Source organism: Zosterops lateralis (genome assembly GCF_965231275.1).
Source record: "Zosterops lateralis genome assembly, chromosome: Z".
NCBI classification, from domain to species: domain Eukaryota; kingdom Metazoa; phylum Chordata; class Aves; order Passeriformes; family Zosteropidae; genus Zosterops; species Zosterops lateralis.
In genome coordinates this window covers 78,637,625-78,655,042 of record NC_139800.1, presented here as the reverse complement: position 1 = coordinate 78,655,042, position 17,418 = coordinate 78,637,625, and the positions used below count along the sequence as shown (strand labels likewise).

The window sequence follows — 17,418 nt, the reverse complement described above, 5'->3', positions numbered from 1 at the left end:
CCCTCAAAGTCTTGGGATGAGCTTTTAGCCTTTGTCTAACCCAGCTGCATGTTTTTTACTTTGAGAGTCAAGGGGCTATTTATTCATATCTCAAATTCTTAAAGTGGAAAAACTGACTCTTACAGTTAAGTCTTTACTGCAGACTTCTTGCTCTTTTTTTTTTTTTTTTTTTTTTTTTTTTTTTTTTTTTTTTTTTTTTTTTTTTTCTTTTTTCTAGAGGAAACCAAATTTTTCTTGAAATTATGCTAGCCAGGCTGCTTTTAAAAAATGGTATAAATACAGGAACTTACACAAGGCAAAGTGAATTGCTGCTCGCTGCAGGGACAGGTCAAGATGAGGAAAAATCTGCAAAACACCAACTTGGGGAAAAGCATAAAGAAGAAGGTGTGTTAATCTGGTAGATGAGACAGGTTGAGTAACATCAGAAACACTGCTGGCTTATATCAGTGTTTTCCATACCAGCTGCAGAATGAGGCTGTGGCTCAGAGAGATGCTGTAGGTAATTGTGCCCCTGGCCTGTGTCCTGTTACTTCAGCTTCTGCTGGAGTTTTGTGTGCTAGAACTGCTTCTTCTGCCTTGTGTCCAAATGGTGGGGAGACTGTCTTGCTTGGGGGAAAATAGAAAGAATTGATTGCAGAGTTCTGGGGGCATCCTCTTGGATTGCTGCTGAAATTGTTGTCTCTTTGAGGTGGTGGGAAAAAGAAAGCCTTAGAAAAATCCCCTCTATTTTCTCTTGCCTTTTTTTTTTTTTTCTGAAGATTGACATATGAGAAGTATTTCTATACTAGAAAGCAAATAGGAAGGCATGTGATTCTGCATTATATCCATGTGGCTTATTTTTTGCCAATATATTACTGATTAAATTAGGAGCTCTCCAGAGCAGAACCCACAAGATATTTGAAATTCAGACTGAAGATAACAGAAGCTTGTATCCTGTCTGGATTAAATGGAAGGTGATGTGCAGTGGGTTGTTCCTGAAACAAGTTTGTCACCTATGTGCCTTTTCAATGTTCTTCCTTCCCTATTACGTTATCTGGAAACTAAAGCTGAAGTCCAATTTTTCTATGTAATGCTTTTAATGCTTCCCTCAAAGTACTTTTTTTTAATCAGATTTGGGGTTTTTTTGGTGTTTGTATTGATCTTGGCCTCAGTGATGTTGCTGGTGCATGTGGTACTATCCCAGCCCTGGTTGCAGAAAGCCATGTACCAGGTCTTCTGCTCCATGGATTTTGCTCAAGATTACAGGGAAGGGGTGTTGGTGATCTGCCTCTTCCACTCTCTGTTCTATACTATAATGTCAAAGAGTGTCTTGCTCTACTTTCACAAACGGTTAGACTGAACTTGTTGCCTTTGACTCTGCCCTGCTGGGAAGGTCAGGACCTGGAGGAGGTCCCATGGGTTTTCACAGTCGCTGTCCCTGTTTTCATGGAAGATCTCAGATGAAACTGCTGGGCCAGCACCAAAGTTCTCAGCCTGTCCAGTGCAGTGCTAACCAAGTGGAAACTTGAATTCAAGCTACCCATCCCTGTAATTGGCATTCATATTTTGTGAAGCAGTGCTTCAGCTGGGTCTGAAAGATCATAAATTCTGGGTCCTTGTTTATGCTGCCATCACAGTCCTGTGCTCCTTCCTGCTAATCAGCCAGGAAGGGTTTGTGGAGTGTTGTTTGGGTTTGGAACAGGGCTGTGGTTTTGAGATTCCAGGATGCTGAGTCTTGTCCCAGGGTCTGGCTTGGATGCTCTCCTGCCTTGGAGCCTCTGCAGCAAGATGTTAATGAGCAGGCTGATATTCCAGCCCATCCCTGTTTTCCTTGGGCTAAACCAGTGTTTGCCTTCTGCTATAACTGTTGAGCAGCTGCAGTGCTGTGGTGATATATACACATATATATTCTGCTATAAATCCTGTAGTTAAACATTTCCTTGACCCGGCAAAGAACAAGGTGCTTGTCTCCAGCTGGTCACAGCAATAAAGGAAGTAAGTTCCAAAACAATATTGCAATTAGGCTGTTTTTTCCTGAATTTTGCACAAAATGTTTTGCCTCCAAGAATGGACTGTGAGGAAATTATTTTAGGGAGTACATAGGGTGTTTTGGGTGTATATTAAGTTATCCTGTTGTGATTGGTATTGGGCAGGCATTCAGGTAGAAAGTTGGCCCTTGCTTTTAAGAACTGTTTCTGAGATAGCAACATTCTGAAGGTCAGTAGAGAACAAATGGAAATCCATTTACAAAATTATTCATGTTTCTCAGTGCTCCTGGTAGTAATGGGTGTCACTGTTGACCTTGTTTCAGGGAGACGAGACACACTCTTTCAAGAAGCAAAAAAAGTTAAAAGTTTATTGTATGCATCCTTTTATAGAGAATTTTATAAACCCTCTCGTATCCATCCCCTGTGTCCCTGGTGACACCCTGTGGTAATTGATCTCAGTTTTGGACAAGGTGTCTACATACAAGGAAGGATTGTTTGTGAGATACTGTTTTTATTCTTTGCTGAGACAGTTGGGATTGTTGAAACAAGTGCAAAAAAAAAAGTCTTAATATGTAGAATTCTTTTACTGGGAAACAAGTTGGGTTTTTGCCACTGCAGGTTTCTGTTTTCATGAAGTGCTGTTAGGTTTCTCACAGCTATGTTGGTCTCACTCAGGATTCAGACTGTAAGACTTATACAGCCTACTGTCAGCCACCACTAACAAGTTTCTGAATCCTTACTTAGATAGAATTCACTTTTCCCTAAGGAGTGAGGAGAAACTGGGCTTTCTGAAGTCTGAAAGTATTTTGAATAAGCAGCCCTAATGTCTGAACTAAACTTTAGCCTGTTCCTTTCTGCACTGCTTGGCTGAGGATGGGACTAAGCTTTCCTTGGGGACATGGATGGGAGGTTCCTGTGCAATCCTGCTCCTGCCCTTCTTTTGCCCACCCCTTTGTAATGTTCTCGTTGATTTGATTTCCAGCTGGGCTCCTGCCACTGTATTATATAAACCAAATGCTCAAGCAAAGGCAGAATAGTCAGACTTCTTGCTGGAAACTTGAAAAACTGACATTGCTTCTACCCAGCTAAGAAGCTCCTGGAAGTTATTGTATCTGTGCTGGATGGATGGTAATGGCAGTGCCCAGCCTACATTAGTTAGATCCATCACTGATAGCAACAACTTTTATTCCTCCCCTTTCTCTAAGTAGTATATACACTTTTTCTGGGTTATATGGGGTTGTTTTAGTTGGTCCATTTGCTCCCTATGTTCTGAAGGTCTGTATGAAAAGAGTTTTGAAAGTAATGAAAGAGGAGTAAGATTCTGCCCTGTACAGTCCTTGATACCTGCTGTTAGGTAAGAGCCTTTACAACCACTACCAGTCAATGATTCACTTTGGCAATTAAAGCTCTGTCCATTGGTTTGATATCAACTTGGCACACAGCAATACATTGCACTTTCTTTAGTGCATTGCCCTTTCACGTGTAACACTCATAGCTGTTAGTCTTGCTCAGCATTTGGACCTCTTTGGTGTAATCCATGTTGAACTTTGTGGTGTCATTGCTCCCAGCTATAGATCTACCTCTTCTGCCTGAGCTCCAAAGTTGTTTTGTGCCTTCTGTCAAATACCATGCCTTGTTTGGCTTTATGTAGATCTATAGATGTTTGGTTTTTTGGCCTTTAACTTCTGGGATAAGGGTTTCTTTAATACTAATTCATAGAGCATTAAACTCAACAGCAACAACAGACTGGAGAATATAAGAAATCTGCTGTCAAAGCAAAGACCTTCAAAGCGAAGCAAATGCTTCACAGCACAGAGATCAATCCGCTACTAGTAGCTGTTTTTTATGGTCTGGAAAATGTGAGATGGCTTCCTAATTAGCAGTGTAATGAGCTGTGTGGTGAAGATTGCACTCTAGGGACCTGGAGGCAATGGGTGACAACTTAGAGTGTGTATGTGAGTAGTAATCTATCTCTGCCGCACCTTTCTACATGTTTGAAAAGAGTGCAGTAGTTGTAGAAGCCCCTGGAGATGCCCTGTCCAGCAGGTCCATTCTACGGAGATTCTCTGTTGGGATCTGAGATAAAAAGAACAGTTGGATGGAAGCCACCAAGTGCATGAGCTAAATACCAGAAAAAGCTTCAACGTCCCTTGAGATGAGATTTTGGACTAGTTCAACACAGATGAATTTGTAGGCCCCCTTGCACAATATGATGAGCCATGTGCCTCTGGCCAGGATTTCCAGATGAGATACCAGTCCCTTCCTGGAGATCCTCCCTGGCTGGGCTGGGTCTGTATGCTGCTGCCAGGCTGGTCAGTACCTGAAACCTTTCTGATAGTGGGAGCTCACCTGCAGGTGTAGGTGGGTTAGTGGAACTGAGGAGCCACCCAGTGGCAATCTCCCACAGCCTCCCACTGGCCAGGAGTGGGTGCAGCAAACTGGTCTGCACAGTGGTCAACTGTTGGCCAAATGTCCATTTAATGGCCAGAGCAGGCTGTGACTGCAGAGATGTAATCTCTTCTTGCATATAGGTGGAAGGTATTAAGCAGTTCCTGATCTCTGGTTCTGCATAATTGCCAGTCTTGCTACAGTCCACAGACCTATTTTTCAAATGACATCTTTTTTACTGTTGTGATTTTATTTTGAAGATTACACTTATTTTATTAGTAATTTAATAGGGTGCTCCTGTAAGCAAGTCCCTGGTGGTGTTTGGCATTAGGGACAGCTCTTGTTTTCAGCTGACTTTTTTTAAAGTCGAAATGAGGTGCAGTGTTTGGCTTTGGTAGCAGTATTTATGTATTTTTTAGTGTTTAGAAAGTGAATCTTCTCAGGGCAGAAATCTGGCTCAAGTAGCTGAAAACTTTGCAAAGGTGTTGCTGCTGCTCAGGCTGCAGAGTATTTGTCACTAATAGAAAGTTAAAAGCCTTATGACAGACTTGTATGAAAATATGAACCTCTTCTAAACAAATCTGTGCTCCTGTAATTTGCATTGTGCAACCGTTTGCATTACGATTGTTTTTTTGGTGCTTCTTAAAACTTTCTTTAGTGTATGTCAAAGGACCTTAGTTCAAAGAACTACATTCCTATTAAATGGCAGCTTTTCCATATTTATACATTCCATGAGGATGCAGTCCACATGAATACTGTATACTTCTCAATTGTAGATGTGTCTAAATTGAATATTGCCAAAAATGGATCAGAACAGTTTCCCTGTTCAGAAATCTTGAGTGAGCCGTCACTTGTGTTCTGCAATAGTGCACTTCTACTGTAAAATACTATTTCCTGGAGTAGTGACTGAAGGTGGATAGTCATCTAGAACGTGCTCTCCAGGAGAGCAGAGGATTGCCTAAGTGATATCAAGGACAGACTTGGGTGGTGGACAGGGCTGGCGGCTGAGAAGAAAGATGAAAAAGTATGTTTGTGCCTCCAAGACTCTCCCACCAGACCTAGTACCACTCTTTCTCCAGTGGCCTGGTCTGTGGGGTGGCTGAACTGGTTCTAACTGGGATGCTGTGCTAACAGTGGGCCATCTGCCCACTGCCTCATCTTCCTTGTGCTGGTGTCCATTTGACCCCTCAGCCAGCCAGGATGGGAGGACTGAAATGATGAGGAGAAGGAAAGGGACAGGATGGCCTTTGGATGATGTCAGCCCTGCTGGGGTGCCCTTTTACCGTGTCAGGGCAGTTCCTCTTACCATGCTTCAGTGACAGCCATTAGGCTTCATCTGATGCTGCTGTAATGACCCAAAGTGTTTTATTTGGGGTGTGATTGTTGCAAGGTGTGCTTCGTGATTGGTTAGGTGGAGCTGCAAAACTGGCTTAAAAATATTCCCTACTCCAAGTTCCTTCCAGTGGCTTCTCCTTTGGCTCAAATATGTAGCAGAAAGGATGGGAATGTGCCTCAGAACTTGTGATGCCCTGCTCAGGCCTGCAGGACTAGCTGGAGAGATCCCAAAGGCACTGCAGACTCCTGCAGTGTTTTCAGTGCTGGCTTCTGCCCTGGGAAGTGCAGCTCATCTGGCAACTGCTTTTCCAGTGGATATGCAGAAAGGGTTTCCAGGTAATCTCTTAATTTCCTTCTCCCTTTACAAAAAAGCCCCATCCAACCCTAGACTCCCCATTGCCCATAATCTCCAGAGTAACTTGTTCACTTTTTTCCCCCACTTATTCCCTCTCCACGCCCACCTTTTTTGTCTTTTGAATTTAATAAAGTGAGTGACTCAGTACTAAATATAAAGCCTCCTGCTTCCGGCATCATCTGCCTGTGGCTCATTTCCTGGAGCTGACATCAGTTGAAGCCTCCCGATTTCCTTATGAAATAGCAGGACATGAAATATCCTTGGCGCGGTGATCTGGGCATACTTGTGGACTTCTTTGGTGACACCTTGGCTCCCTGATCTAAGCCATGAATAATTAGCTGGTTAATTGCTAAGCTGAGCGCTGGTGGAGCACAGGGCAAGTCCTCAGATCTGTTTTGCACTGCAAAATCATACTCAAGTTTGCAGGCGTTTTTTAAATAAAGACCAACTTTCAGTCCCTCCTGCATATGCAAGGTTTTTATTAAATAAGTATGAGCCTGACTAATGTCTTGCTTTCTTCCAGATGACAGGCTCGCTGACAGAGCAGCTCAGGGAGCTTTTAAGGGGGAAATTTAGCATAGATGGACCTGTTTTTTTCTTTAGAAAGACTGATAAACTGAGGAGTTAAGGTCAAATGCTTGCTCCTCGGTTGTCACATCTTTCCATAGCTGTTCACATTGATGGGATTTACACTGCCATTGGTTGGCTCTGAGGGAGAAAGCAAGAAGTGCATAAACTCAATTTGTATCAAAAAGCACAGGTGAGTTTTTTTATCTGTTCATAATTTCATTAAAATCCTTACATTTAAGAGAGAATGGACAGATGTGGAAGAGGGGAACGTCTTGCACATGGTCACTGATGTCAGTCTCAAATGGGGTGGTGGCTGGCCATTCAGCTTTGCTTTCTAAAGCTCTGGCTCACAGGGCATGGTGTTTCTTCTCTGGTGAAGTTTGGTATTTAAGTTACCTGGTTTTGTCTTTCAGTTAGGTATTCTTTTGAACTTCTCCCCCTTCTCTCTCTCTTTTGTAAGGAGAGGGTTTGTTCCTGAAAACACCTGATTTACAGCACCAGAACAGGCAGAGGCAGGAGACTGAGTCAGTTTTGTTGCTCCTGAAGGCTTGCCAAGGTCTGCTGATGCTCTCTTGGCTCTGGGATCTCCCAAGGCTGCTGTGGCCCAGCCCTCTGGCCATGCAGGTTTCTTTAGTATGGGGATAATGGGGTGGACCAGCATGTCCTATACCCCTATGGCTGGTTGACAGTGGAACTGGCTGTGTCCCAGCAAACAGATATTTTAAGCAGGAGCTAGAAGTGCCAGCAGTTAAAACCCATCCCAAAAATCACTAGGACAGCATGCCCAGGGACTTGTTCATCACCATGGATTTCATCAGTTATCTCAAACAGCTTCCCATATTAGCATGGTATTTTGTTGGCCTTAGTGAGGAAAACACTACTTCTGGAGTGGGCAGGAGAACTTCGTGTCCAGAAGTAGATGATTGTCCTCCTCTGGGCTCACTGGGGAGAGCAGAGGGGCTGCACAGCCCACTGTAGCCAAAGGCCAGTGCACTGGATGAGCCCCCTTCCTCCCCCGGAACTTTGCCAAAGGGTCTGTTGAGGATTTGTGGTGCAAGATGACTCCTGAATTTACCCTTTCTGCTACATTGTCATGCGGAAGGCAGCAGCTGCCACTCCCACAGCCATCACTGAGTACCTTCTGGAGGGCAAATAGGTATTAGTGGCCTCCCAGTGAAACCTGGCAGCTGGAGCTGTGGAGATGTGCGCAATGATGTGCTGGAGGAACCCTGCCAGTGCTGGAAGTTCTCTTTGTTCATAAACCTACATCACAATGTTCCACCCATGGGGGAGAGTGGATGTGTCACCTGAGCACCTCAGGCACCTTCTTTCTTCCCTAAAAGGCTTGTTTTTAAAACAGGAAGAAGAGGAAAGTACATTGGTATACTGGCTCTACAAAAAAAAAAAAAAAAAAAAAAAAAAAAAAAAAAAAAAAAAAAAATCCTATTTTGGAAGAGTGTGGGGAGTGGTGTGAGACCAGGCGTGTCCAGGAAGTCTGCTGGGAGTGCCCGGGGAACTGTGTGTTCACTGCCTGCCATGGCCACACCCTGGTGTGTGAGTCTCGGGACATGACGTGGGGATGAGTGGTGCTGGCACTGCCGAGGTGCTATTTTAGGTTTGACTGTAATTGCAGGTTGGACCGCCAGGACTGGATTTTGAGTGTTCACAGAGCAGAGTGCTCTTAAAGCTCTGGAAAAACTGGCTATCTCTGATCCTTTGCAAATGTGGGAGATGGGGTGTTTCACGTGCGCTGCGCGTGAGTTGAGCTCCTTGTGGTGGAGCCACTGAGGACCTGTCCTACCTGGTGATGGGACAGGGATGTCCTTTCCCTCTCAGTCAGAGGGAGTGATTATACCTTATAGCCCTGTAGGATGCTTTACACTTACCTGAAAAAAGAAAAGTGAGGTCTGAAGACCCATGGGCTGGTGGCTTTTAGGCATCAGTGCCAGTCTGCCAGCTGCAGGTGCTGCCTTGCTCTTCCAGCAGGACAGATGACAGAGACAAGGAGAAGGAGGCTTTTTGCCCCCCAAAAGCAAAAATTGCTTGTTCAATGGCTCTGTCACTGGATAGGAAGTCACACCATAGTTTGGGAGCTGGGCTCTGGCATGGTCTCCCCAGGAGCTGTCAAGCCCCGAAGCCTCGTTAACCCTTACAGGATGAATTTATGCTGTGCAATATACTCACGTGTGGGATGGAAAGTGGAGATGCCAAGCTTCAGGGGATGAATTTCTTCATTTTTGTTGCATGTTTTAGTCAGAGCAGTCAGCTGGGCTCCCTGCATGAGGCTGATTTGATGCTGAAGTTGGTTGCTGGTGCAAGTCAGAGCAGAGTTGAAGTTGCTCTTCCCTAAACCCTGTCTGATGTACATTCAGCTGGTCTCTGTGGACTGCAGAAGTGTTTTTTTGATCCAACTTCTTTCCTTTTAAGTTGCAGCTGCAGTTCTGAGCATAAACCCCTCTATTTTGGTTTCCATGATGCTTACCATCCTGAGGAAGCTGGTAGGCTGTGGGTTTGGGGTTAGGTGTTTTGTTCTGTTTTTTTTGGGGTGTGTTTTATACCTCTTTTGAAACTTTACAGCTGGAAGCTAAATTTTCAGGTGATACCCAAGAAATGGTACCAGGCAGTGACTCATTTTCCTGGCAGATGTAATTTTTAAAGAGAAACGACAAAAAAAACACCCAGTGGTTTTAGTGACCATAATTTTTAGAACAGTCATGAGTTCTTTAAATTTTTTACTAATTCAGATATTATGTTTATGGAAATGCTCAAACATTATGGACTTAACAGGAAGAAAAATCTCTGAAATATATTATTATACTTTGGAAAGCTGACTTAACCTTTCTGGTGATTGATTCTGCTCCTGTGCTTTGCATCAGCAACACACAGTACATGATGTTTCTGTTGCTTGTGTCTTCCTGGCTAGCAGCAGATGTCTGTCCCTGTTTCATCTAGAGCAGACAAGGATTAATTTCTGAGGTAATGCAATATATTACAGTATGGGCCACCTCTGAGCTCTGTATTTAATTTAATTTAATGTAATCCATTCAGACAATTTTAGAAAATTTTTTACATTTTTTTTTTTTTTTTTTTTTTTGGAACTATGAGGTGAAACAGCAGGCAGCATCCTCCTTCAGTGCAGATAGGTCTGGATCCTTAGTATGCTGTCAGTGTCTGGTTGTTTTAAAGACACCCATAAAATAAGTTCATAAAGCCAAATACAAGCTCTGCCTTGCTGTTTGACTTGCTGAGAACTAGCAAATCAAAACGCATTCATTTTAAAGAGTGAACAGCAGTAGGGTGTGGGGTCTTTTTGTTCTGTTTTCAGTTTGCGCTTTGTTTTTCATTAATTAAAAAAGTAGCTTCCTTACCTAAAAACCTCTGTATCTTACTCCTTTCTGACCCCAAGTGCCGAGCAATAAAAGCCCAAGAGCTGTTAGTTGGGAAGGGATCCGTGCTGGGTACCCGGTGCTGGCGGGATGCTCGGGCGGGATGCTCGGGCGGCTGTAGCGCATCCCTTGGCGGCGTGACCGCATCCCCGGGAAAGCGACCTCCCATCGCTGGGCGGGGAGCGAGGCAGGAAGGAATGCTGGCTGCCCAGCTCCGGGCTGGGGACGTGGGAGACGCCTCAGCGCTCGGGCAGGGCGAGGGAGCGATTTGGAGGTGAGAGGAGGAGAGGTAAGGAAGGCTGGGGAGGGTGTCCCGGGGCGGGCTGGCGTGTGGAGCTGCCTGGTGCTGTGGATGCAGGCCCGTGCTGGAGCTTGTCCTGCAGCGACTTGCTTTGCTTTGCTCTGCAAAAAAGTCCTGTGATTGCTGTGGTAGATAGAGGAAAACAGCTGAGGACAGAAGGGATTTCAGGTTCTGATGGTGTGCTTAAGTTTGGAATTTATCAGTGCACCTGCGAGGGCTGCCACTGCCTGTGCATCGCCCAGGGTTCGGTGTTTCAGGCTGAGGGTGTGTCCTCTCTGGGCTCTGGGACACAGTCTTGTTCAGTCTCAGTCTGCAGCAGGCTTTTACAGAGCAGAGCTGCTTAAACTTGCATGTTAAAGTGTTAAATATTTAAACCTCTGCCTTGCAGAAAGTGCAAGGAGCTCTAAAGGCTTTTGGGAAATGGCTGTGGGCTGTTGGCTGTGGTGGCTGCTGAGCTTCTTGGGGTCTTTCACCTGGAGAAGTTGGGCTCTGAATGCTGTCTTGCCATTCCAGCTGGAATGGCATGAGGCATTACAGCCTGGCAGGATTTAGTTTCCTATCAGAGGAGTTTATCTTGCTTGCTGTGGTTTCTGGCTACAGCTGATGCTGGAAGCCAGTGTAGACCCTCTCTAAACACTTTATTAATTGCTACTAGCTTAAAACACGTGCATACCTTTAAGTACTAAACTGAAATGCTGAATTTTTTGTGCTAAAAACTTCACTTGTCTGCAAACCTGTAAAACACTTCTAGTATAGCTTCTTCATGTTCTAATTCTGTTTGTACTGAATGTATTGCTCTGAGGTTTTGCTAAGTTATGTTTTATTAAACTGATAATATACGTGCTCTTAGCCAAAAGGCTGAGAAGAGATATTTTATGCTGCATTTATTCTGCAAAGCATCTGTCTCTAAAGAATGATTTCCACAGCTGGAGGACTCTCACACCCTCCTAAAATTCAAAGCAGTCGTGAGGTTGCATGCTGTTTACAGTGCATACGACTCTTTAACCACAACATCTGTCCTAGGGGTATTGGGCACTGGATGAGCTGGAGGGAGAAGGAGGAAGAGGAGGAGGCAAGGGATCTGACTTAGAAGTTGCTGCTTGGCTCCAGCAGCAACTTGCATTTTCCTAACCTTGATGCTGGATGCATTTACCTAACCTTGAAACCTGCTAATTAGAGTGCAGTTTGTGGAGGTTATTGATGCTTCTCCAAAATTCAGGAGTCACAAAGCAGAGTTTGTCTGATCCTGACCTGGTGACTGCTGTCTTTGGCTCCCTATCACTCCTCCCCATATTAAGATAAATTATAGAGAAGTGTGGGGAACACCCTGCAGTTAGACTAAATGTGATTTCACTGTCATTGCAACCTCCTGGGAGGGAAAGCCAGCAACTTTCCTTCACTTCTGGCCATTTCATGTTAATTTTTCAGATAAATGTTTCTGATTTGGTGAGGAGTAGATGGGATCTACACCATCTATTCTACAGTAAATAAGTGGTGAATTTACAGAGATTTTTCCTACTTCCTAAGCCACTAAGACAGCTATGCAGTGACACTGATTTATTGCAGCCCAATATTGCTTTCTTGCTCTGAAACAAATTAATTTGACTTCTTTCCCTTTTTCCCAAGTGCTTTCTAAACAAGATTACAGACAGAGGGGAAGGATGGAAAATGGTTTTTCTTTTATGAGAAGATTTTTCTAATTGGAGATCCGTTACTGAAATGGGGTTTAAGACACTTTAGAAACATAATCACAACACTTAGGGTATGGTTTGTAGTTTCTAGTGTTTTGTTTCTTATTTAAGAAAACATTAATTGACACATTTCTCTGAATGTTTATCATCTGGGCAGCCAGAATTTCAGCCTTGGCTGTGCTCTTTCCAGACAGTTCTGTTTACCTTCAAACTGATAAAGCAGTTTGCAAATTGCTTGACCACAGCTGTACCTTCTAAAGGTTGCACAGAGCCCACCCTCCCAAAATTAATAGCTGAAACTCCCTATTGTCCAGCTTGCCAGGGATCAGCACCGTCATGCAGGGTGTTTGGCTTGCAGGAGCTTGTTTGCTGGTGTTGAATAAGCAATGACTGTACTGTGATTTAATTTAGGGATCTGGTTGATTCCCCCACCTGGGCGGGGGGGAGGAAGTTTAACAGACTGAGTAATGCCTCTTGCTTTATCGTGGCACACTGGATATCAGTCCCTTTGCCTGCCAAAGGTGCTACCTGAGAGCAGGGCTGGAGATACTGGGGGGATGGAGAGTGTTCTGGGCTGCATGGGCTTTGCAGGGCTTTATCCAGCTGCTCCTGAACCAGGATGCAGGCTCAGCCCACCTTGTAAGGGACTGGGCTCCTTTGGGGCTGAGTAGTAGGAAATCAAGAGACTTATGCTTAAAGTATGTTGAGAGTAACCTCTTGCAGGTCTCAGCAAGCAGGTCCCAATCACTTCTGGGGAAGAAAATTTCAGTGATTCAGCCTTGTGACCCTCATTCCTCCTTGCTTATGCTGGCAGGGAACCCACTGTCTTTCACCCTATTCCTCTGAGAGTCCCCTCATAAAATGAGAGATGCTGAGTTTTTGCAATGGATGGTAAGAGATGGGTCCTTTCTTGAAGACATTTATGGTTAAGGTACAGAATAAGCAGAAGGAAGTGTTAATGCTGCTCTTTTTTTAGGGAACTACTCAAGAATAAGAATTACTATCAACGTAAGAATTTCCTGAGAGGCTTACATGACTTTTCTGTGCCTGAGCCAGGAATTTAAATGAAGCCTTCTGAGTTTCAGTCCATTAGCTGACACCTGACCTCAGCCCCCCTCTCTTTTACCTTCTTGCACTTAAGTTTAAATAATCTCTGAATGTTATTTGCTTTTGCAAATTCCAGGTAGATGAGTGTTCAGCTCTTCCTTTCCTGAGACATCTTGAAAGGATCACCTGTTCCACGTCGTACTAGCTAGGTAATGAAAATATTGTTCTGTTTCCACTGACATAAACAAACTATTTCAAAAGTTAGTTAAACCAATCTAGTGGGTTGTGATTTCAAATGTTCTCTAACCCTGAAGTAGCTGCTCTTCTAAAACTGGAGGTGTGTCAAAATGCAACACTTAATGGGAGTATTTGTTGAAGAGGCTTTTAAAGATTGATTCATAGATGCCTTGAGCAGTATGTTATCTGTTTTCTACTGTGCCCTGTAGATTATAAGTACTCTGTAGATTTGTGTAATGGATTTTGGGCGAGGTCTGTGTGCTGTAGCTGTGAGCCTGCAGCATGATGGGGGCGTGTGAGTGCAGTTGGTCTCTTCTGTCACCATCCATCCAATCCACTTGCCCCTGGTCTTGCATGACAGGAGCCTTCAAAGAGTCTGTAAGGTCTGTAGAAAGCTTTTAGTGCTTCTCCTTTCCATTTGAATCCCAAAGCAGTTTTATGTTTCTGTTCAGCCTTCTTCTGGTAGATGAGAGTAACCAAGCATCCATCACTCTGCTCCAGGATTGCATCTTACCCCTTAATGTGCATCAGAGGCAGCTCTGCTCAGAGGACAGGGATGTGTTGGGGAAATTTCATTGAGGGCTGGGGAAGCTTTATTTTTTCCTTTCCATGGGCAATTGGAGTGGAAGCATTTGTGTTCTTCTGACTTGTGCTTCCCTCCAGCCTCTGGGCAATTTGGTATCACATGGCCAAGCATTCTCAGCTGCTTGCTCTCTGTCTGTTTTCTCTATCTGTGAGACAGAGTGATTAGTGTACTTGAATCCCTGTGAATTTCTGTTCATATCTCCAGCTTTCAGTGTTCTGGATGCTGCTGTGGGTGGAGGACATGGCTCTCCTGGGCTTTTATGAAGGGGCTGATTCCTGTTTGATGCTGTGAGCAAGTTTGATGCTGATTTTGGGTGTTCTCTGGGTGCTGGCTGCAGTTCAGTTCTGTGTCAGGGTTCTGATCATGCTGATCATTATCCAGGTCTGACCACACCCCAGAGAGCTTCCCTGGCTGTGCAGGGCTGTCAAAGGCATGTAAATTGGCTGATGGGTCAGCAGTTGCTTTTACTAAGGATTTAAGATGATTGAAGCTAGTGAATCTGGTTCTGTCATGAAAAGAGAGAAAACACTTTGACTAGCATGCCAAAGGGAAGGATCAGGCTGTCAATGGACACTGGGATAGTGGTTAAAGTGTGGGCAGAAAGCACAGGAACAGTGATTTGCTGCATTTGTCCCTGTACTGTTGGAGTGGCCATGCCTCTCTGCAGCCCAGATCCCTGCTGGGCATCTACCCAAGTGCTGCTCAGAAAAATACCTGGCATCCCTCTATGCAGGTCTAGCTAGGGGAAATTGATCTTCTAACCTGGATTTGCTGGAGGAACATACTTGTCCAGAGGTGGATACCCCATTGAGACATGCCTCCAAATCCAGAGAGAACCTCTGGCAAGCTCAGAGCAGTGACTAACACCAACATGTGTGTCTGCTCCTGATGGATTTGGCAGATTTTTCCCCTGCAGCAGTGGTGAGTTGTGCAACAACTGGAGCAAAGTTTCACAGTCCACTCCCAGGTGAACATAAGCATAGCAGGGAACTTGCCTCTCCCAGTATGACAGTTTCAGGAGTCTGAAAGAATATAAAGCAAAACCTGCTGGTGGGACTTCTGCTCTTTTAGAGGTGCTTCACAAATAGCAGCTGGAGGTAATCTCAGTGTGGAACTGGGATGATGTGACCTGAAAGGTGCCTGTGCAGTGGGAATCCCTCTCTGTAGTCCTGTGTCCTTTTCCTGTGGTGCAGCTGGTGGGCTACACAGGTGTACTGTGTGTAAAGGCAGTAGTTTCAGGAAGCTGGAGGGCTGGGTGGTGTAAGGTGGTCAATTCAAATAGCCTGGCAAGGGTTAAAGTAATTCAGAATTAAAATTGAATTTATGTAGTTGGTCTTGGCCTGTTGAGTTATTTTGGTGTTTTGCATAGCCAAGAAAAGCTGCCTTAAGAGTGAAATAAAGCTAGATTTGGGTAATGGCTTTGCAGGTGTTAAGAGTACAGTGGTGTTCAATAGTTAAAGCATTGCAGACCTGACAGCAGAGCTGTAGATTCACTGCTGTTGAGCCTGGTGTATTTGGGGCTGGGAAAACTTTACTGAAGGGGAGATCCACAGATGAGAGATGCAGCTACTCAGCCAAATCTGGCACCACAAAGCAATGCCTGCTCAAAGCATTGTGTGCCCCTTTCTTCCTGAGGCAGAGGAAACAGCTCCCTGAGTGGATAGGAACACCACAGTGTTTGTGAGCACAAGAACCACAATTGTGCAAAGAGCAACACCAAATTGATTTCAGAACCTGCATCATCATGCTGAAGGTAAGGGGTTAGACACCACCATGGTGGGGCCCCTCTGGATGGGATAGCATCTCCTAATCACTGCTCTTACCAGGATATGACATCTGTCACCAGAGTGTGGTGAAGGTCTGGTTTCAGCCAGCACCTCTGACCAGTGGCTGTCTGGAAGGTAATTGCCAATTAAAAAGTTTATGTGCTTCCATGAGCTTGGTGTTTGCTAATAACCACATGCAAGGTGCGGGTGCTGTCTTGCAGGAATTTGATGAGCAAAACACTGTGGTGGTGAGCATTTGATGAGCACACAAACTGATTATGAGCAGGAGAGGATGGATTTTATGATAGGTTTTCATTTGCAGGCCATCAATTCCTCAGCTTTCCTGTCTCTCCCTCCAAAGCATTGGAAACTGCTTACCTCAGAGGACTCATCAGACCAAGTCTGGGCACCATGAAGTCCTCCTGTCACTGTCAGGTTGGGGCTGTTGTCTGTAAAACCCTGAAGGCTTTGCTTGGACTGGACCAGTAAAAGCAGCCTTCAGAGCTGGTGATGGAGATGGGAGTGGGTGTATCTGTGCCCTCTCCTGCCTGCAAACATTTCCAAAAGCAGGATGAGCCCAGGCCTGTGGCCGTGGAGGAAGGTTCCTGCAGTGTCAGGAGATCACTGCAGCATCCTCTGCAGCTTCCAGTCACCTGGAAAGGGATGCAAATAAAACTTATGCTTGTATCCTTTGCCGGTGACTCTTCCCTCACTGTCCTGAGGGTGGCTGCTCTGGAGTTTGCAGAGCCCTTTTGGGATGGTCACAATGCTGCAGGCTGCTTTCAGAAGGGGCTGGGGAGGGTGAAGAGGGGAGTGCACACAGCCACCCCACTCTGATGCTGCTCTTGGCAGGGACCAGCCCTACCTGCAGAACAGGGAGGAAAAGGAGGATTAGGTGACCCACAGGAAGCTTGAGGGATGGATCCTGTGTCAGCTGAATCACCAGGTTTCCTACAAATTGGCCAGGTAGCTGCTTCAGTGCCCAAGCCCCAGGGCTCTGGCACTTGCTGTGGTTTGTGAGGGGACAGAGTGCCTGGCTGTCCCATTGCTTATTCTGAAAGATATGTGCTGGGTCAGTGGTCACAGGTACGTGGGGTTTGAGTGTTTTTAATTAGCTAATACTGACTGACTTGCCTTCTGACATCAGGAGCTTTTGTCATGAAAAGAGAGCAAAACCACAGGTTCCTCAGAAACAGGGAATACAAACGGGGTGAGTCACTGCTCCAGACTAGGTCTGGCTCACTTGTTGTGTTGGATTTTTTTTTAATTTTTAAATTTTTTTTAAAATTTTTTTTCATCAGGTGGAAATACTGATTTAAGATACTAATATATTTTTGACACTTGTTGACGCTTTAATGTGTCTATGCATTGGCGTGTTTGAGTAAACAAGTTGATACTGTTAATCAATCGTTGTAGAGATGTTAAAGTAAGGAAGGCCTGGAAGGGATGAAGCACTCGGTTTTCAGAGTAATAAAAAGCTGCTAAAAAAGTAAATTCTTCCATTTGGATCAGCAGCAAATTCCAGCTCTGTTTCTGTTGGAAGTGCTCAAGTGGCTGTCAGGAAATATTTGGTTGTTATGTGCTTTCAAATTGGAACTAATCTGCCAACTTTCAAGATGTACAAATGTCTGAATATCCCCCCTTCATCAGTTTTCTACCAATCCTCTGTGTAGGATGCAGCTTCCAGGGCTTCCCCTCCTGGGAAAGTGACTTGAGAAGATTTTTCTCTGTGCTTGAGCATTTTTAAGTTGCTGTCTGAGCAGTTAATCCATCCAAATATCCTGGTTAA

At 44.7% G+C, this 17,418-nt stretch overlaps 1 protein-coding gene across 5 annotated transcripts in view; it reads left to right on the top strand.

The window, feature by feature from the left end:
• Positions 1-17,418, top strand: part of PLS3 (plastin 3) — an 83,532-nt gene that overhangs the window by 42,341 nt on the left and 23,773 nt on the right. The window contains exon 1 of one of the 5 annotated variants that reach the window (XM_083884595.1): positions 10,182-10,290. The exons of 3 other annotated variants lie outside the window; for them this stretch is intronic. The gene's annotated coding sequence lies outside the window, so the exon portion shown is untranslated. Of the gene's footprint in view, positions 1-10,181; positions 10,291-13,170; positions 13,250-17,418 lie in introns of those variants that run through there. One more of the 5 variants, XM_083884596.1, reaches the window with a different exon arrangement.